The sequence below is a fragment of the Arachis stenosperma genome, chromosome 5 (genome assembly GCF_014773155.1).
Source record: "Arachis stenosperma cultivar V10309 chromosome 5, arast.V10309.gnm1.PFL2, whole genome shotgun sequence".
Lineage (NCBI taxonomy): Eukaryota > Viridiplantae > Streptophyta > Magnoliopsida > Fabales > Fabaceae > Arachis > Arachis stenosperma.
This window is the reverse complement of record NC_080381.1, coordinates 61,265,207-61,283,971: the sequence shown is the minus strand read 5'-3', so window position 1 is coordinate 61,283,971 and position 18,765 is coordinate 61,265,207.

Here is an 18,765-nt window from a genome sequence, read left to right as displayed (position 1 = left end):
TCTGACTGGGAAAGGTATTCGGATAAGAGACCCCGTTTCAATAGGAGAGGAGACCTCATCCCAGAAGCCAAGGGATGGTTTGAGCTTGTGAGACGATCTATCCTTCCAGCTGCAAACAATTCTGAGGTCAATATTGCTCGAGCTACCATGGTACATTGTTTAATAAAGGGTGGAAGCATCAATGTGCACGAAATTATAGCTGAAGGAATCCAAGAATCAGCCGAGAAGAAAGATTCGGGTGCTAGACTTTGGTACCCCAGCACCATCCTTAGATTATGCATGAAAGCCAAGGTAGTCTTTAAAGACAGCAATCTAACTTGGGTAGGTCTTGGGAGATCACTTACACTCCAACGCATAACCCATGTGACTCTAGCTCAACAGCAGAAAAGACCCCATCTAAGGAAGAGGACATCAGAAGAAGCACAAGAGGAAGAACCTATCCAAGAAAAAACCCAACCAACAGAACATCATCAAGAAGGGTATTATGACCCAAACAACATCAATTTGGGTCACATCCAAGGAGCCATTGGCGATTTATCAAGAATATACATGGAACGACAAGAACAACAGTTGCAATTTCAATCTCAAAGAATGGATCGTCAAGAGGAAATGCTAACAAATTGGATGAATCAACAAAGGGAATGGCAGAAACAGCTAATGGAGCAGCAACAAGAGCACTACTCTCAGCTCACTCAAGCCATCAGTCAAGTGTCTGAAAGGCAAGAAAGCCAAGATAAACGCCTCCAAGAACTCAATCAACGCCAGATGACTCAGACAAAAGTATTCAACAAATTCAGTGTGCTCAATGAAGGAAGGCAACTGCATCGAGAAGAATTCAGCATCAACACTCAGGCAAGGTTAAACTATATGACTGAGCATATGCATCACTTGCACCCCGACATCCCAAGTTATGAGGCAGTTTGCAAGAACTTAATAGAATAAGAAGAGGGGAAGGGGAAACAGCAAAAGGAAGCATTAAAGAAGAAGATGGAGGATGCCGGTTTTTAAAAAAAGCTGATGGGGAAGCGCAAGGGGAATGGAGAACTTGAGTGTTCACTTTCACCTTTCTTACTTGTATGCTTGTCTCTTTATGTTAATCAAAAAGAAAATGTTATGAAAAGAACAAGAGTGGAGTTATGTTGTGAAGTGCATTCTGAATGTTTGTGGTAGGTTGATTAGTAAGCTAAGTTGGTTCACCAAAGAAGGAAAGAAAGCAACTATCTATCCTAAGTCCTTTGTTTGAAACACATCCTTTGAGACTAGCTAAACAATAGGATTCCAATAAGAAAAAAAAAAGAGCAATAAAAGTGAAAAAGAAAGAAACACAATAAGAAAAGAAACAATGCTAGGCACCAAGGGTTTCAAAATTAAGGCATATGTCTGTGGTGTTTATGTACAACGGATATACTTGGATGAATAAGCTCTTAGGGGTGCCTTATCACTTGGTAACTTGGATTAACTAATCCGGGATTATCAGCTGAAAGTCCACTATCAAGAGTAACCTTTGCTACAGAACACTTAGTAACCCAAAGAGGTGCTGGACACCAAGGTCTCAAGAAAGGAAAATAACAAACCATGTGCCTGTGGTGTATATGTATGAGGGAAAGAGACTTGAGGGAGTAAGTCCTTAGGGGTGTCTTAACACCTAGCACCTTAAAACCAACTGGTTTGGGAGTGTTGGCTGAAAGCTTATCATAAAGAGTCGCCCTCTTATAAAGCGCTTAGCAAAAAGAAAAATAAACTTTGAAAAAGAAGGAAGGATTAATAAGAAAGAAGTCTCAAAGGATGCAATCAAGAAAGTGACTAAGGATTTGATAAAGGCTTGAAACATAAAGGGAAAGAACCTAAGTTGCTATGCATGAAACCACATAAACCAGGAATGCTACTTCTAATTTATCTTCTTGTTCTTTCATTTCATTTTTTCTTATGCTTTAGTACTTGCTTAGGGACAAGCAAGCTTTAAGTTTGGTGTTGTGATGCCAGGGCATCTAGGCCAGTTTCGCTGACCTTTTCTTTACTGTTTTAGGGTAGTTTCATGCATTTTCTTAATGAATAAGACAAGTTTTGGATGAAAATACACTCACACCTTGATTCAAGCAACTATTGTGAACTTTGCATGATTTCATGAGTATTTTGCTAGAATTGCATGATAAATTGATGATGCATAATCTCATGACTTTGGCTAGAGCTTTGATGCACTTTAATTGCTTGATTTTAGGGCAAAGGAAGCAAGGAAGAACCACGTTAGTATTCATGTTAACCTAGTTAACGTGAACACTAACGTGGAATGGTAAAGCTTGCAACGTTAATGAGAAAAAGTGATCACCAATAACGCCTGCGAAGCCATCCATAGCCCACGTTACTTGCCACGTTAACTAAGTTAACGTGTGGTGGACGAAATTGTGATCCATGTTCTTTGTATTTGTATGAAGTCATTATTATGGCACCGGTTGAATTCACAACTCCGTTCAACTAACCAGCAAGTGTACTGGGTCGTCCAAGTAATAAACCTTACGTGAGTAAGGGTCGATCCCACAGAGATTGTTGGTATGAAGCAAGCTATGGTCACCTTGTAAATCTCAGTTAGGCTGATTAAATTGGTTTATGGTTTCGAAAATAGAAATAATAAAAGGGATAGAATACTTATGCAGATTCATTGGTGGGAATTTCAGATAAGCGAATGGAGATACTGTATGGCTCAAGGACGCCTACTTTCCTACTGCTTCAACTCAATCCTTCTTACTCCTTTCCATGGCAAGCTGTGTATAGGGGTTCACCGTTCGACGATGGCTACTTTTAATCCTCTCGGGAAAATGGTCCTCTGCGCTGTCACTCGCATGGCTAATCGTCTGGAGGCATCACACTGGCCGAAGGCTACATCCCATCCTCGCAGTGAAAACTACGCTCACGCACTCTGTCACAGCACGGCTAAACACTGGTTGGTTCCTGCTCCTACTGGAATAGAATCCCTTGATTCTTTTGCGTCTGTCACTAACGCCCAGCACTTGCAAGTCTGAAGCACGTCACAGTCATTCATTACCGGAATCCTACTCGGAATACCACAGACAAGGTTAGACTTTCCGGATTCCCAGGATCCTACTCGGAATACCACAGACAAGGTGAGACTTTCCGGATCCTCATAAATGCCGCCATCTATCTAGCTTATACCACGAAGATTCTGTTGGGGAATCTAAGAGATACACATTCAAGCTCGGTTGCATGTAGAACGGAGGTGGTTGTTAATCACGCGCGTTCATAGGTGAGAATGATGATGAGCGTCACATAATCATCACATTCATCATGTTCTTGGGTGCAAATGAATATCTTGGAATAAGAATAAGAGAGAATTGAATAAAAGAAAATAGAATTGCATTAATACTTGAGGTACAGCAGAGCTCCACACCCTTAATCTATGGTGTGCAGAAACTCCACCATTGAAAATACATAAGTGAAACGTTCAGGCATGGCCGAATGGCCAGCCCCCAAAACGTGATCAATAGCCTCTTAGGATGAAGAAAAACAAAACTGAGACCAAAGATGAAACGTGGTCAAAAGACGTCTAATACAATAGTTAAATGTTCTATTTATAATAAACTAGCTCCTAGGGTTTACATGAGTAAGTAATTGATGCATAAATCCACTTCCGGGGCCCACTTGGTGTATGCTTGGGCTGAGCTTGATCTATCCACGAGTTGAGGCTTCTCTTGGAGTTGAACTCCAAGTTATGACGTGTTTTGGGCGTTCAACTCCGGATCATGACGTTTTTCTGGCGTTTAACTCCAGACAGCAGCATGTACTTGGCGTTCAACGCCAAGTTACGTCGTCAATTTCCGAATAAAGTATGGACTATTATATATTTCTGGAAAGCCCTGGATGTCTACTTTCCAACGCCGTTGAGAGCGCGTCATTTGGAGTTCTGTAGCTCCAGAAAATCCATTTCGAGTGCAGGGAGGTCAGATTCCAACAGCATCAGCAGTCCTTTTGTCAGCCTTTTTTCAGAGTTTTGCTCAAGTCCCTCAATTTCAGCCAGAAATTACCTGAAATCACAGAAAAACACACAAACTCATAGTAAAGTCCAGAAATATGAATTTAACATAAAAACTAATGAAAACATCCCTAAAAGTAGCTTGAACTTACTAAAAACTACCTAAAAACAATGCCAAAAAGCGTATAAATTATCCGCTCATCACAACACCAAACTTAAATTGTTGCTTGTCCCCAAGCAACTGAAAATCAATTAGGATAAAAAGAAGAGAAGATACTATAAATTTCAAATTATCAATGAATATTAATTATAATTAGATGAGCGAGACTTGTAGCTTTTTGCTTCTGAACAGTTTTGGCATCTCACTTTTTCCTTTGAAGTTTAGAATGATTGGCTTCTCTAGGAACTTAGAATTTCGGATAGTGTTATTAACTTTCCTAGTTAAGCATGTTGATTCTTGAACATAGCTACTTATGAGTCTTGGCCGTGGCCCTAAGCATTTTGTTTTCCAGTATTACCACCGGATACATAAATGCCACAGACACATAACTGGGTGAACCTTTTTAGATTGTGACTCAGCTTTGCTAGAGTCCCCAGTTAGTGGTGTCCAGAGCTCTTAAGCACACTCTTTTGCTTTGGATCATGACTTTAACCACTCAGTCTCAAGCTTTTCACTTGGACCTTCATGACACAAGCACATGGTTAGGGACAGCTTGGTTTAGCCGCTTAGGCCTGGATTTTATTTCCTTGGGCCCTCCTATCCATTGAGGCTCAAAGCCTTGGATCCTTTTTACCCTTGCCTTTTGGTTTTAAGGGCTATTGGCTTTTTCTACTGCTTCTTTTTTTTTGCAAGCTTCTTCTTTTTCACTGTTTTTTCTTGCTTCAAGAATCAATTTCATGATTTTTTAGATCATCAATAACATTTCTCTTTGTTCATCATTCTTTCAAGAGCCAATAGTTTTAACATTTATAAACAACAAGATCAAAAGACATATGCACTGTTCAAGCATTCATTCAGAAAACAAAAAGTATTGTCACCACATCAATATAATTAAATTAAATTCAAGGATAAATTCGAAATTCATGTACTTCTTGTTCTTTTGAATTAAAACATTTTTCATTTAAGAGAGGTGAAGGATTAATGGATTTTATTCATAGCTTTAAGGCATGGTTACATACTAATGATCATGAAGTAAAGACACAAAACATAGATAAACACAACATTAAAAACCGAAAAGCAGAAAGAAATAAGAACAAGGAATGAATCCACCTGAGTGAGGGTGGCGCCTTCTTGAAGGTCCAATGGTGCTCTTTGAGCTCCTCTATGTCTCTTCCTTGCTTCTGTTGAATGATTCCTAGTAATTTTGGTGTTTCTACCCTTAGTTGCTTCCAGTGTTTATGTGGAGGACAACTTATCCCCTGAGGTATCTCAGGGATCTCTTGATTTGCAGCCACATGTTCTACCACTGAGCTATGACGGCTTTATATGAGTCTTTCCATCTCCCAAGACTCAGAGGTGGAAGCTTTTGTCTTCCCTTTGAGGTTTTTCTGGCCTTAGGTGCCATTAATGGTAATGGAAAAGCAAAAAAGCTATGCTTTTTCCACACCAAACTTAAAATATTGCTCGCCCTCGAGCAAGAGAAGAAAGAAGAGAGGAAGAAGAAGAAGAAGAAAATGGAGGTGAATGAGGGGAGATGGATTCGGCTATATGCGTGGGATTGGGTGGGAAAGAGAAGTTGAATTGTAAAGGTAGGTGGGGTGTATGGGGAAGAGTGGATAGATGTAGGTGGTGAATGAAAAACAGAAGGGATGACCATGAATGGAAAGAGAGAGGGCGAGGTAGGTGGGGATCCTGTGAGGTCCACAGATCCTGAGGTGTCAAGGAATTCCATCCCTGCACCAGATAGGCATGTAAAATGCCATTGCACACCATTCTGGCGTTTAAACGCCCATTGGTGCACATTCTGGGCGTTCAACGCCCATGTAAAGCATGTTTCTGGCGTTGAACGCCAGTTTCATGCTTGTTAATGGCGTTCAGCGCCAGTTTTTCCTCTCTGGGCACATTCCTGGCGTTCAGCGCCAGAATGTTGCTTGTTTCTGGCGTTCAGCCCCAGAATGGTGCTCTGTTCTGGCGTTAAACGCCAGCCAGATGCATCTTACTGGCGTTGAACGCCAGCCTGTGCGTCCTCCAGGGTGCGAATTTTTTTCTTCTGCTGTTTTTGATTCTATTTTTAATTTTTATGATTTTTTTGTGACTCCTCATGATCATGTACCTAGTAAAACACAAAATAACAATAATATAGAATAAAATAAAATTAGATAAATAAAATTGGGTTGCCTCCCAACAAGCGCTTCTTTAATGTCAATAGCTTGACAGTGGCTCCCATGGAGCCACTAGGTGATCAGATCAATGTTGCATAGTTGCCAACACCAAACTTAGAGTTTTGATATGGGGTCTTAACACCAAACTTAGAGTTTGGTTGTGGCCTCACAACACCAAACTTAGAGTTTGGCTGTGTGGGCTCTTCTTGACTCTGAACTGAGAGAAGCTCTTCATGCTTACTCTCTTTTGTCACAGAGGGATGGCCATGTGCCTTAAACACAAGGTAGTCCCCATTCAATTGAAGGACTAATTCACCTCTGTTGACATCTATCACAGCTCCTGCTGTGGCTAGGAAAGGTCTTCCAAGGATGATGCAATCATCCTCTTCCTTCCTAGTGTCTAAGATTATAAAATCAGCAGGGATGTAAAGGCCTTCAACCTTTACTAACACGTCCTCTACTATTCCATAAGCTTGTCTCAATGACTTGTCTGCCAGTTGTAATGAGAACAAGGCAGGTTGTATCTCAATAATCCCCAGCTTCTCCATTACAGAGAGTGGCATAAGATTTATCCCTGACCCCAGATCACACAGAGCTTTTTCAAAGGTCATGGTGCCTATGGTACAAGGTATTAAGAATTTGCCAAGATCTTGTTTCTTTTGAGGTAGAATTTTCTGAATCCAAGTATCCAGTTTATTAATGAGCAGGGGAGGTTCACTTTCCCAAGTCTCATTACCAAATAACTTGGCATTCAGCTTCATGATAGCTCCTAAATATTGAGCAACTTGCTCTCCAGTTACATCTTCATCCTCTTCAGAGGAAGAATAGTCTTCAGAACTCATGAATGGCAGAAGGAGATTTAATGGAATCTCTATGGTCTCTATATGAGCTTCAGATTCCTTTGGATCCTTAATAGGAAACTCCTCTTGCTTGAGGGACGTCCCAGGAGGTCTTTCTCACTAGGATTTTCGTCCTCCTCCTCCCTTGTGCATTCGGCCACATTGATTATATCAATGGCCTTGCACTCTCCTTTTGGATTCTCTTCTGTATTGCTTGGGAGAATACTGGGAGGAGTTTCAATGACTTTCTTACTCAGCTAGCCCATTTGTGCCTCCAGGTTTCTAATGGAGGATCTTGTTTCACTCATGAAACTAAAAGTGGCCTTTGACAGATCAGAGACTACATTAGCTAAATTAGAAGTGTGTTGTTCAGAATTCTCTGTCTGTTGCTGAGAAGATGATGGATATGGCTTGCTATTGCCCAGCCTATTACGTCCATCATTGTTAAAGCCTTGTTGAGGCTTTTGTTGATCCTTCCATGAGAAATTTGGATGATTTCTCCATGATGGGTTATAAGTATTTCCATAAGGTTCACCCATGTAATTAACCTCTGCCATGGCAGGGTTCTCAGGATCATAAGCTTCTTCAGAAGCTGCCTCTCTAGTACTGTTGGATGCATGTTGCCATCCATTCAGATTTTGAGAGATCATGTTGACCTGTTGAGTCAACACTTTGTTCTGAGCCAATATGGCATTCAGAGTATCAATTTCAAGAACTCCTTTCTTCTGAGGTATCCCATTGTTCACGGAATTCCTCTCATAAGTGTACATGAACTGGTTATTTGCAACCATGTCAATGAGTTCTTGAGCCTCTTCAGGCGTTTTCTTCAGGTGAATAGATCCACCTGCAGAATGGTCCAATGACATTTTCGAAAATTCAGAGAGACCATAATAGAATATATCTAATATGGTCCATTCTGAAAACATGTCAGATGGACATCTTTTGGTCAGCTGCTTGTATCTTTCCCAAGCTTCATAGAGGGATTCACCATCTTTTTATTTGAAGGTTTGAACATCCACTCTCAGCTTGCTCAGCTTTTGAGGAGGAAATAATTTATCCAAGAAGGCAGTGACCAGCTTATCCCATGAGTCCAGGCTATCCTTGGGTTGTGAATCCAACCATATTCTAGCTCTGTCTCTTACAGCAAAAGGGAAAAGCATGAGTCTGTAGACTTCAGGATCCACTCCATTCGTCTTTACAGTCTCACAGATCTGCAAGAACTCAGTTAAAAACTGATAAGGATCTTCAGATGGAAGTCCATAAAACTTGCAGTTTTGTTGCATTAAGGCAACTAGCTGAGGTTTCAGCTCAAAGTTGTTGGCTCCAATGGCAGGAATGGAGATGCTTCTTCCATCAAACTTGGACGTTGGCTTTGTAAAGTCACCAAGCATTCTCCTTGCATTATTATTATTTTCGGCTGCCATCTCCTTCTCTTGTTCGAAAATTTCTGAAAGGTTGTTTCTGGATTGTTGTAATTTAGCTTCTCTTAATTTTCTCTTCAAAGTCCTTTCAGGTTCTGGATTAATTTCAACAAGAGTGCCTTCATCCCTGTTCCTGCTCATATGAAAGAGAAGAAAACAAGAAAAGAAAGAGGAATCCTCTATGTCACAGTATAGAGATTCCTTTATGTTAGTAGAAAAAGAGAGGGGAGAAGAATGAAGAAAAAAATGAATAGTCTGTATAAAGAGTAAGGATAGGGGAGGTGAAGAGAAGTGTTAGTAAATAAATAATTAAATAGAATAAGAAAAGAGGAAGAGAATTCGAAAATAATTTTTAAAAAAAAGGTTAGTGATTTTCGAAAATTAGAGATAGAATGTAATTAAAATTAAAATTTAAAACAATTAATTAATTAAAAAGAATTTTTGAAAAAGAGAGAGGTATTTTCGAAAATTGAAGAGGGAAAAGTAGTTAGGTGGTTTTGAAAAAGATAAGAGACAAACAAAAAGTTAGTTAGTTGATTGAAAAAAGAATTTAAAATCAAATTTTAAAAGGATAAGAGGAAAAGAAGTTAGATAAGATATTTTGAAATCAAATTTTGAAAAATATAAAATTTTAAAAAGGATAAGATAAAAAGATAAGATAAAAGTTTTAAGAAAAAGATATTTTGAAAAAGATTTAATTTTTAAAATGACTTAACTAACAAGAAACTACAAGATAAGATTCTAGAATTTAAAGATTGAACCTTTCTTAACAAGAAAGTAACAAACTTCAAATTTTTGAACCAATCACATTAATTGTTAGCTAATTTTTGAAAATATGATATAAAGATAAGAAAAAGATTTTTGAAAAATAATTTTTAAAATTTTCGAAAATAAAAAAAATGAAAAAGATATGATTTTTGAAAAAGATTTTGAAATGATAAGATTTTTAAAATTGAAATTTTGACTTGACTTGTAAGAAACAACTAATTTTGAAAATTTTTGACCAAGTCAATCCCAAAATTTCGAAATTTTGGAGGGAAATAAGGAAAAGATATTTTTTTTATTTTTGAATTTTTTTATTATGAGAGAGAAAAACAACAAAAATACTCAATGCATGAAATTTTTAGATCAAAATAATGAATGCATGCAAGAATGCTATGAATGTCAAGATGAACACCAAGAACACTTTGAAGATCTTGATGAACATCAAGAACATAATTTTGAAAAATTTTTGATGCAAAGAAAACATGCAAGACACTTAAACTTAGAAATCTTTGATGCATGGACTCTAACAAACAAAAAATGCATATGAAAAACAATAAACAACACAAAACAAGAAAACATCAAGATCAAACAAGAGGACTTATCAAGAACAACTTGAAGATCATGAAGAACACTATGAATGCATGGGATTTTCGAAAAATGCAAAAAAAAAAAAATTTAAAAGCATGCAATTAACACCAAACTTAAAAATTGACTCAAGACTTAAACAAGGAACACAAAATATTTTTGATTTTTATGATTTTATTATTTTTTTGGATTTTTATTAAATTTTTTCGAAAATAAAGTTTAGAAAAACAAAAAATAAAAGAAAAATTTTGAAAAAGATTTTTTGAAAAGAAAATTACCTAATCTGAGCAACAAGATGAACCGTCAGTTGTCCATACTCGAACAATCCCCGGCAACGGCGCCAAAAACTTGGTGGACGAAATTCTGATCCATGTTCTTTGTATTTGCATGAAGTCATTATTATGGCACCGGTTGAATTCACAACTCCGTTCAACTAACCAGCAAGTGTACTGGGTCGTCCAAGTAATAAACCTTACGTGAGTAAGGGTCGATCCCACAGAGATTGTTGGTATGAAGCAAGCTATGGTCACCTTGTAAATCTCAGTTAGGCAGATTAAATTGGTTTATGGTTTCGAAAATAGAAATAAGAAAATAGAAATAATAAAAGGGATAGAATACTTATGCAGATTCATTGGTGGGAATTTCAGATAAGCGAATGGAGATACTGTATGGCTCAAGGACGCCTACTTTCCTACTGCTTCAACTCAATCCTTCTTACTCCTTTCCATGGCAAGCTGTGTATAGGGGTTCACTGTTCGACGATGGCTACTTTTAATCCTCTCGGGAAAATGGTCCTCTGCGCTGTCACTCGCATGGCTAATCGTCTGGAGGCATCACACTGGCCGAAGGCTACATCCCATCCTCGCAGTGAAAACTACGCTCACGCGCTCTGTCACAGCACGGCTAATCACTGGTTGGTTCCCGCTCCTACTGGAATAGAATTCCTTGATTCTTTTGCGTCTGTCACTAACGCCCAACACTTGCAAGTCTGAAGCACGTCACAGTCATTCATTACCGGAATCCTACTCGGAATACCACAGACAAGGTTAGACTTTCCGGATTCCCAGGATCCTACTCGGAATACCACAGACAAGGTGAGACTTTCCGGATCCTCATAAATGCCGCCATCTATCTAGCTTATACCACGAAGATTCTGTTGGGGAATCTAAGAGATACACATTCAAGCTCGGTTGCATGTAGAACGGAGGTGGTTGTCAATCACGCGCGTTCATAGGTGAGAATGATGATGAGCGTCACATAATCATCACATTCATCATGTTCTTGGGTGCGAATGAATATCTTGGAATAAGAATAAGAGAGAATTGAATAAAAGAAAATAGAATTGCATTAATACTTGAGGTACAGCAGAGCTCCACACCCTTAATGTATGGTATGCAGAAACTCCACCGTTGAAAATACATAAGTGACAGGTTCAGGCATGGCCGAATGGCCAGCCCCCAAAACGTGATCAATAGCCTCTTAGGATGAAGAAAAACAAAACTGAGACCAAAGATGAAACGTGGTCAAAAGACGTCTAATACAATAGTTAAATGTTCTATTTATAATAAACTAGCTCCTAGGGTTTACATGAGTAAGTAATTGATGCATAAATCCACTTCCGGGGCCCACTTGGTGTATGCTTGGGCTGAGCTTGATCTATCCACGAGCTGAGGCTTCTCTTGGAGTTGAACTCCAAGTTATGACGTGTTTTGGGCGTTCAACTCCGGATCATGACGTTTTTCTGGCGTTTAACTCCAGACAGCAGCATGTACTTGGCGTTCAACGCCAAGTTACGTCGTCAATTTCCGAATAAAGTATGGACTATTATATATTGCTGGAAAGCCCTGGATGTCTACTTTCCAACGCCGTTGAGAGCGCGCCATTTGGAGTTCTGTAGCTCCAGAAAATCCATTTCGAGTACAGGGAGGTCAGATTCCAACAGCATCAGCAGTCCTTTTGTCAGCCTTTTTTCAGAGTTTTGCTCAAGTCCCTCAATTTCAGCCAGAAATTACCTGAAATCACAGAAAAACACACAAACTCATAGTAAAGTCCAGAAATATGAATTTAACATAAAAACTAATGAAAACATCCCTAAAAGTAGCTTGAACTTACTAAAAACTACCTAAAAACAATGCCAAAAAGCGTATAAATTATCCGCTCATCAACGTGGTAGTTAACGTAGAAGCAAAAAGGAACTCCAACGTTAAGAGAAAACGTGAACACCAATAACGTTTTCCTCCAACATTAGTGGTAAAAGTGAACACCACTAACGTTGGAAAACTTGGCAATGATCCACGTTAAGAGTCACGTTAACTTAGTTAACGTGAACTCTAACGTGGAAGAGGAAAACAAAAGCCAACGTTAGTGACACTCACTTTTGTCAGTAACATTGGACCAACTAGCATTGCCTACGTTAACTTTCATGTTAAGACCATTAACATGAAAGCTAACGTGGAGTTGAGATTATGGAGCCAACGTTAGTGACACACTCTTTTGTCACTAACGTTGGGAGATGGCAACACTACTACGTTAAGAGGCACGTTAACTTAGTTAACGTGAGTTCTAACATAGAGAATTTGGGCATTTGGAGCGTTAGTGACAAAGGTGAGTGTCACTAACGCTCTCGAAGGTTAAATACACCCACGTTAAGAGTCACGTTAACTATACTAACGTGAACTCTAACGTAGGAACAAAGGGCACTAAGCAACGTTAATGGGAAAAGTGATTCCCATTAACGTTCGCGAAGGGGTATAAGCCAACGTTATTGGGAAAAGTGAGTCCCAATAACGTTGGCCAAAATTTGAGAGAGCAACGTTAGTGGTCACATTAAAACCACTAACGTTGGATTTAACGTGCATATATGAGGTTGGAACGTTAGTGGAAAAAGTGAATGCCACTAACGTTCTCGAACCCACAATGGAGTAGTATATATAGGAGTAGTTTTGAACTATAGGGAAGCTTAGCACTTTTGGGAACTACTCTCTATAGATTTACTTTTTTGCACTTTTAGCATGGTGGTGGACAAAATTGTGATCATCAATGTTGTACTCTTTGTTGTTGTATGGAATAATTATAATGGATCTTTGCTATGTGTGGACACAACTCCGTTCAACTAACCAACAAGTGTACTGGGTCGTCCAAGTAATAAATCTTACGTGAGTAAGGGTCGATTCCACAGAGATTGTTGGTATGAAGCAAGCTATGGTCATCTTGTAAATCTCAGTCAGGCGAATAGTAATCGATTATGGATTTTCGAAAATTAATAATAAATAATAAACATAAAATAAAGATAAAGTTACTCATGTAATCCAAGGATGGGGATTTCAGATAGGCGTATAGAGATGTTGTGCTCCTCCTGAATCTCTGCTTTCCTACTGCTTTTATCCAATTTTATCACTCCCTTCTATGGCAAGCTGTATGTAGGGCATTACTGTTGTCAATGGCTACATCCCATCCTCTCAATGAAAAAGGTCCAAATGCTCTGTCACAGCACGGCTAATCATCTGTTGTTCTCAATCAGGTTGGAATAGAATCCCTTGATTCTTTTGCGTCTGTCACTAATGCCCAGCCTTCAGGAGTTTGAATCTCGTCACAGTCATTCAATCCCGGAATCCTACTCGGAATACTGATGCCAAGGCATTTTGGCCAGTTTCACTGACCTTTTCTTTACTGTTTTTAAGGTAGTTTCATGCATTTTCTTAGGAAATAAGCGAGTTTTGGGTAGATATTCACTTACATCTTGATTCAAGCATACATTGTGCACTTTACATGATTTCATGAGAATTTTGCATGAATTATATGATAAATTGGATGATGCATGATCCCATGATTAAGAGCAAGACTTTGATGCACTTTGTTTGATTGATTTCAGGCCAAAAGAAGAAGAGAAGAGCCACGTTAGTGGCTACGTTAGTTACACTAACGTGGGCACTAACGTGGAAGGAAGGAAGTGGCATTAACTTTGAAGAAAGGAAATGGAGCCAACGTTAGTGACACTTAACATTATCACTAACGTTGGACCAAGCTCATAAGTGGCCACGTTAGTTGCCATGTTAACTTAGTTAACGTGGCCACGTTAGTTAAGAAGAAAAGGGGACGCCAACGTTAGTGAAATTCAACTTTATCACTAACGTTGGCTAAGTCACAAGAAGCCACGTTAACTCCCACATTAACCTAGTTAATGTGGAAGCTAACGTGAAGAAACAAGGTTGTCGACAACGTTAGTGACACCAAACATTGTCACTAACGTTGGACGAAACCCACACTATCCCCAATGAGCCAGGTTAACTTCCACGTTAACTTAGTTAACGTGGAAGCTAACGTGGATGAAAGAAGGTGATGGCCAACGTTAGTGACACTCAACATTGTCACTAACGTTGGAAGGAGCCACACAAGCCACAATGAGCCACGTTAACTCCCACGTTAACTTAGTTAACGTGGTAGTTAACGTGGGCAAAAGTCCCACCTGGTAGCCTGACCATGCCTTCTTCAAACACGCATAACTTGAGCCACAAAGCTCCAAATGAGGTGATTCCAGTGGCATTAGAAAGTAGGATTCCAGAGATTTCCAAGAATATATGGCACTACATGGTTGACACTAAATTTGAGGGAGAAAACTTGCCCCGAAAGTGCAGTGATGAAGATGGTATCAACCTGTATTAAGGCCAACTGACCACTCCACCTTCCAAGAAGTGTAACTCGAGTTGCAAGGCTCCAAATAATGCGCTTTTAAAGGCGTTGGAAATTAGACATCCAGAGCTTTCCAACAATATATAATAGTATGGGGTGGACACTAAGTTTGAGCTTCAGAAAGTGGCAATAATGAAGCCCTGGTCGCTAGCGTTATTGGCACTCAACTTTTTCATTAACGCTAGCGACGATGCCAGCGACCATGTCCACTTCAAAGGAGCATAACTTGAGCTACAGAGGTCCAATTGAAGTGATTCTAGTTGCGTTAGAAAGATGACATTCAGAGCTTTCCAAAGATATATAATAGTCTATAGTAGGCATGAAATTGGAGCACAAACAATAGGCATATTTTAAGCCCCAAAAACACGAACTGGGCAGCATTTCACCATGGGCCTCAATTGGATCACTCCTCTCTCAAGTCCACTTCAAAGCTCAAGCAAGCAAGCCCACAATTGTCAACCAATCAAGGCCACAAGAAGCATCTAGAATAGGAATTTTCATTTTTATTCATTTTGTAATTTAGGAGAGCCTATATAAAGGCATTAGTTTTTACATTGGGATTCTAGAGAGGGGAGAATTGAAGGAAGGGGGAGAGAGTGAAGACCAATTCAAACTTCTGTGAATTGGCACACTCCAAGGGGAGTGGGTCTTTGGACCCCTCCCCTCAACCACTCTTCTTCCTTTTCTCTTCTTTTCTTTTTCTTAGTAGTAGTTTAATTCTAGTTTGTACTTTTCATTTATGAATTTTGAAGTTTCAATTTTAGTTTTAATCTTCATCTTTACTTTTCTGCACTTTCTTTCTTTTCTATTTTGGTAGAGCAATGACCAACTAACTCTTTACATTGGGTTAGAGAGCTCTATTGTGATTCAATGGATTAAGTGTAGTTCTTATTCTTCTTCTTCTATCTTTTCTCTTGATTTTGCTTGAAAGCTTTCGATCTTCATCCAATTGGGTAGTTATCTTTGAAAAGAAGCTATTCATACTTGAATCTCTTCTGAACCTTGGAAGAGGAATGAAGAGATCATGCTAGAAATGCTTTCTCATGTTGTACCAAATTAGGTTTGGAAGGATATGTGACTATAATCCTCCAACACTTGATTTGGGAATGCATGTGGTATAATTAGTGACCATACTTCATCTCTTCTCATGAGCAATTGACCAAGGAATTGGCTATTGATCAAGATTTGAGAGATTGAATTACAAGTAATTGTAATTCGATCACTTAAGATTGCCAAGGAGATCAATGAATGATTGAGGAAGAGATGAGAATGAGCTTGATCCGGAGGATTACAATATCTCTTGATCCCAATGTTCATTTTATTTTTAGTTCTTATATTTACTTTTCTTGCCATTTTACTTCTCTGCACTCTATTGCTTTCTTTACTTTTCTGCCATTTACATTTCCTTGTTACTTATCACTCCATTATGATTCGTCTAACTAGGATAATCAATTAACCATTGTTTGCTTAATCCGTTAATCTCTGTGGGATTCGACCTCACTCTATTGTGAGTTTTACTTGACGACAAATTCGGTACACTTGCTGAAGGAAATTTGTTGAGAGACAATTTCCACCTGCATCAAATACCACAGACAAGGTTAGACTTTTCGGATTCCCAGGAATGCCGCCATCAATTCTATCTTAGACCACGAAGATTCTGATTAAAGAATCCAAGAGATATGCGCCCGATCTAAGGTAGAACGGAAGTGGTTGTCAATCACGCGCGTTCATAGGTGAGAATGATGATGAGTGTCATGGATCATCACATTCATCAAGTTGAAGTGCAACGAATATCTTAGAATAGGAATAATTCGAATTGGATAGAAAATAATAGTAATTGCATTGAAACTTGAGGTACAGCAGAGCTCCACACCCTTAATCTATGGTGTGTAGAAACTCCACCGTTGAAAATACATAAGTGAAAGGTTCAGGCATGGCCAAATGGCCAGCCCCCCAAAACATGATCAATAGTCTCCTAAGATGAAGAATAAAACAAAACTGAGACCAAAGATGTCTAATACAATAGTAAATTATCCTATTTATACTAGACTAGCTACTAGGGTTTACAGGAGTAAGTAATTGATGCATAAATCCACTTCCGAGACCCACTTGGTGTGTGTTTGGGCTGAGCTTGATCTATCCATGAGCTGAGGCTTCTTTTGGAGTTGAACGCCAAGTTGTAACGTGTTTTGGGCGTTCAACTCCGGGTCGTGACGTGTTTCTGGCGTTTTACTCCAGACAGCAACATGGAACTGGCGTTGAGCGCCAGTTTACGTCATCAATTCCCGAATAAAGTATGGACTATTATATATTTCTGGAAAACTCTGGATATCTACTTTCCAACTCCATTGAGAGCGCGCCATTTAGAGTTCTGTAGCTCCAGAAAATCCATTTCGAGTGCAGGGAGGTCAGATTCCAATAGCATCAGCAGTCCTTTGTCAGCCTCCTATTAGAGTTTTGCTCAGGTCCCTCAATTTCAGCCAGAAATTACCTAAAATCACAGAAAAACACACAAACTCATAGTAAAGTCCAGAAATGTGAATTTAACATAAAAACTAATGAAAACATCCCTAAAAGTAGCTTGAACTTACTAAAAACTACCTAAAAACAATGCCAAAAAGCGTATAAATTATCCGCTCATCACATGGATTCTTCTTTTCTGCCATTTTTCATTTCTAGAGCTATGAATAACTAAACCCCTTTCATTGGGTTAGGGAGCTCTGTTGTAATTTGACGGATCAATTATAGTTTTCATTCTTCTTCTTCTTTCTTTTCTCTTGATCTTAGTAGAAAGCTTTCGATCTTAATTCAATTGGTTAGTTGTCTTGGAAAAGAAACTCTCCATAATTGGATCTCCTTTGAACATTGGAAAAGGGATGAGGAGATCATGCTAGAAATGCTTTCTCATGTTGGACCAAATTGGGGTTTGGGCGGATATAGTGACATGTAATCCTCCCAACACTTTGATTTGGAAATACATGTGGTATAATCAGTGACCACACTTCATCTCTTCCCATGAGCAATTAAATCAAGGAATTGGGCAATTGTTCAAGCTTAGAGAGATTGGATTGCCAAGGAATTGGAATCCAACCACTTAAGATTGCCAAGGAGATCAATGAATGCATTGATTGAGGAAGAGATGAGAATGAACTTGATCCAGAGAATGCAACATCTCCTAAACCCAATGATTACCCCATTTCTGATCTTATCCATTCTCTTTACTTTCTGCCATTTATTTTCATGCTCATTACCCCAAATCCCCATTTAAGATTCTCCACTTTAATTTCTGTTATTTACTTTCCAGTCATTTAAATTTCTGCAAGTTCTCAATCTAAATTATGTTTAGTTCAACTAGCATATTCTTCTAACTAAAGTTGCTTGACCAATCAATCCTTGTGGGATTTGACCTCACTCTATTGTGAGTTTTACTTGACGACAATTCGGTATACTTGCTGTTCCGGGGGTTACCTGAAACTGCAGGTCGATCTCGGATGAGATCTTCTGTGTTGGTCAGAGCCGACGTGTCCGGTAGGTGTACGGCGGCCGGAGCTGATGTGTCCGACTTGTTGGACTTGGTGATGGTGTTGATCCTTCGTCCCCGGAGGGTGGGGGGTACCTGCAAGGGACTCCGATGCTTAAGTTAGCAAGGGTATTAAGCAGGTATTAAGTAGAATCAGAGTATGAGTTATACCTGGGTGCTCCAGTGTATTTATAATGGTGAGATGTGGCCTCTTGTGGATAAGATAAGTTAGTTATCTTATCTTATCTTTATCTTATCTTTAAATGAGGTCATCTTTAAGGGAACCGCCTTTATCTCTATGGGCTTTGGACTGCCCTTGGATTTGGGGCGCGTTCCTCTATTTGGGCCCTTCATTTGGGCTTTCCTATGACTTGGCCGAGTTCTTTGAGGAGAGATCGGGTTGTCCTGACCTAAAGAGGTCGGTCGCTTTGTCTGTCGAACATCCCGGGTCAGACAACTCGACCCAGGATATGAACAGTGCCCCTGCTTGAGCTCGGTCTTTCTGTTGAGGTCGAGTTTTGTGACTTTGGTTCTTTCAGGATGAAGCCGAACTCAAGCATTTTGTCGATTTCTTCTTTTTGTAGAATCTTTTGAATGTAGAACGTTTCCTCTAAAGGCGCGCGCTTTTATATTGGCATT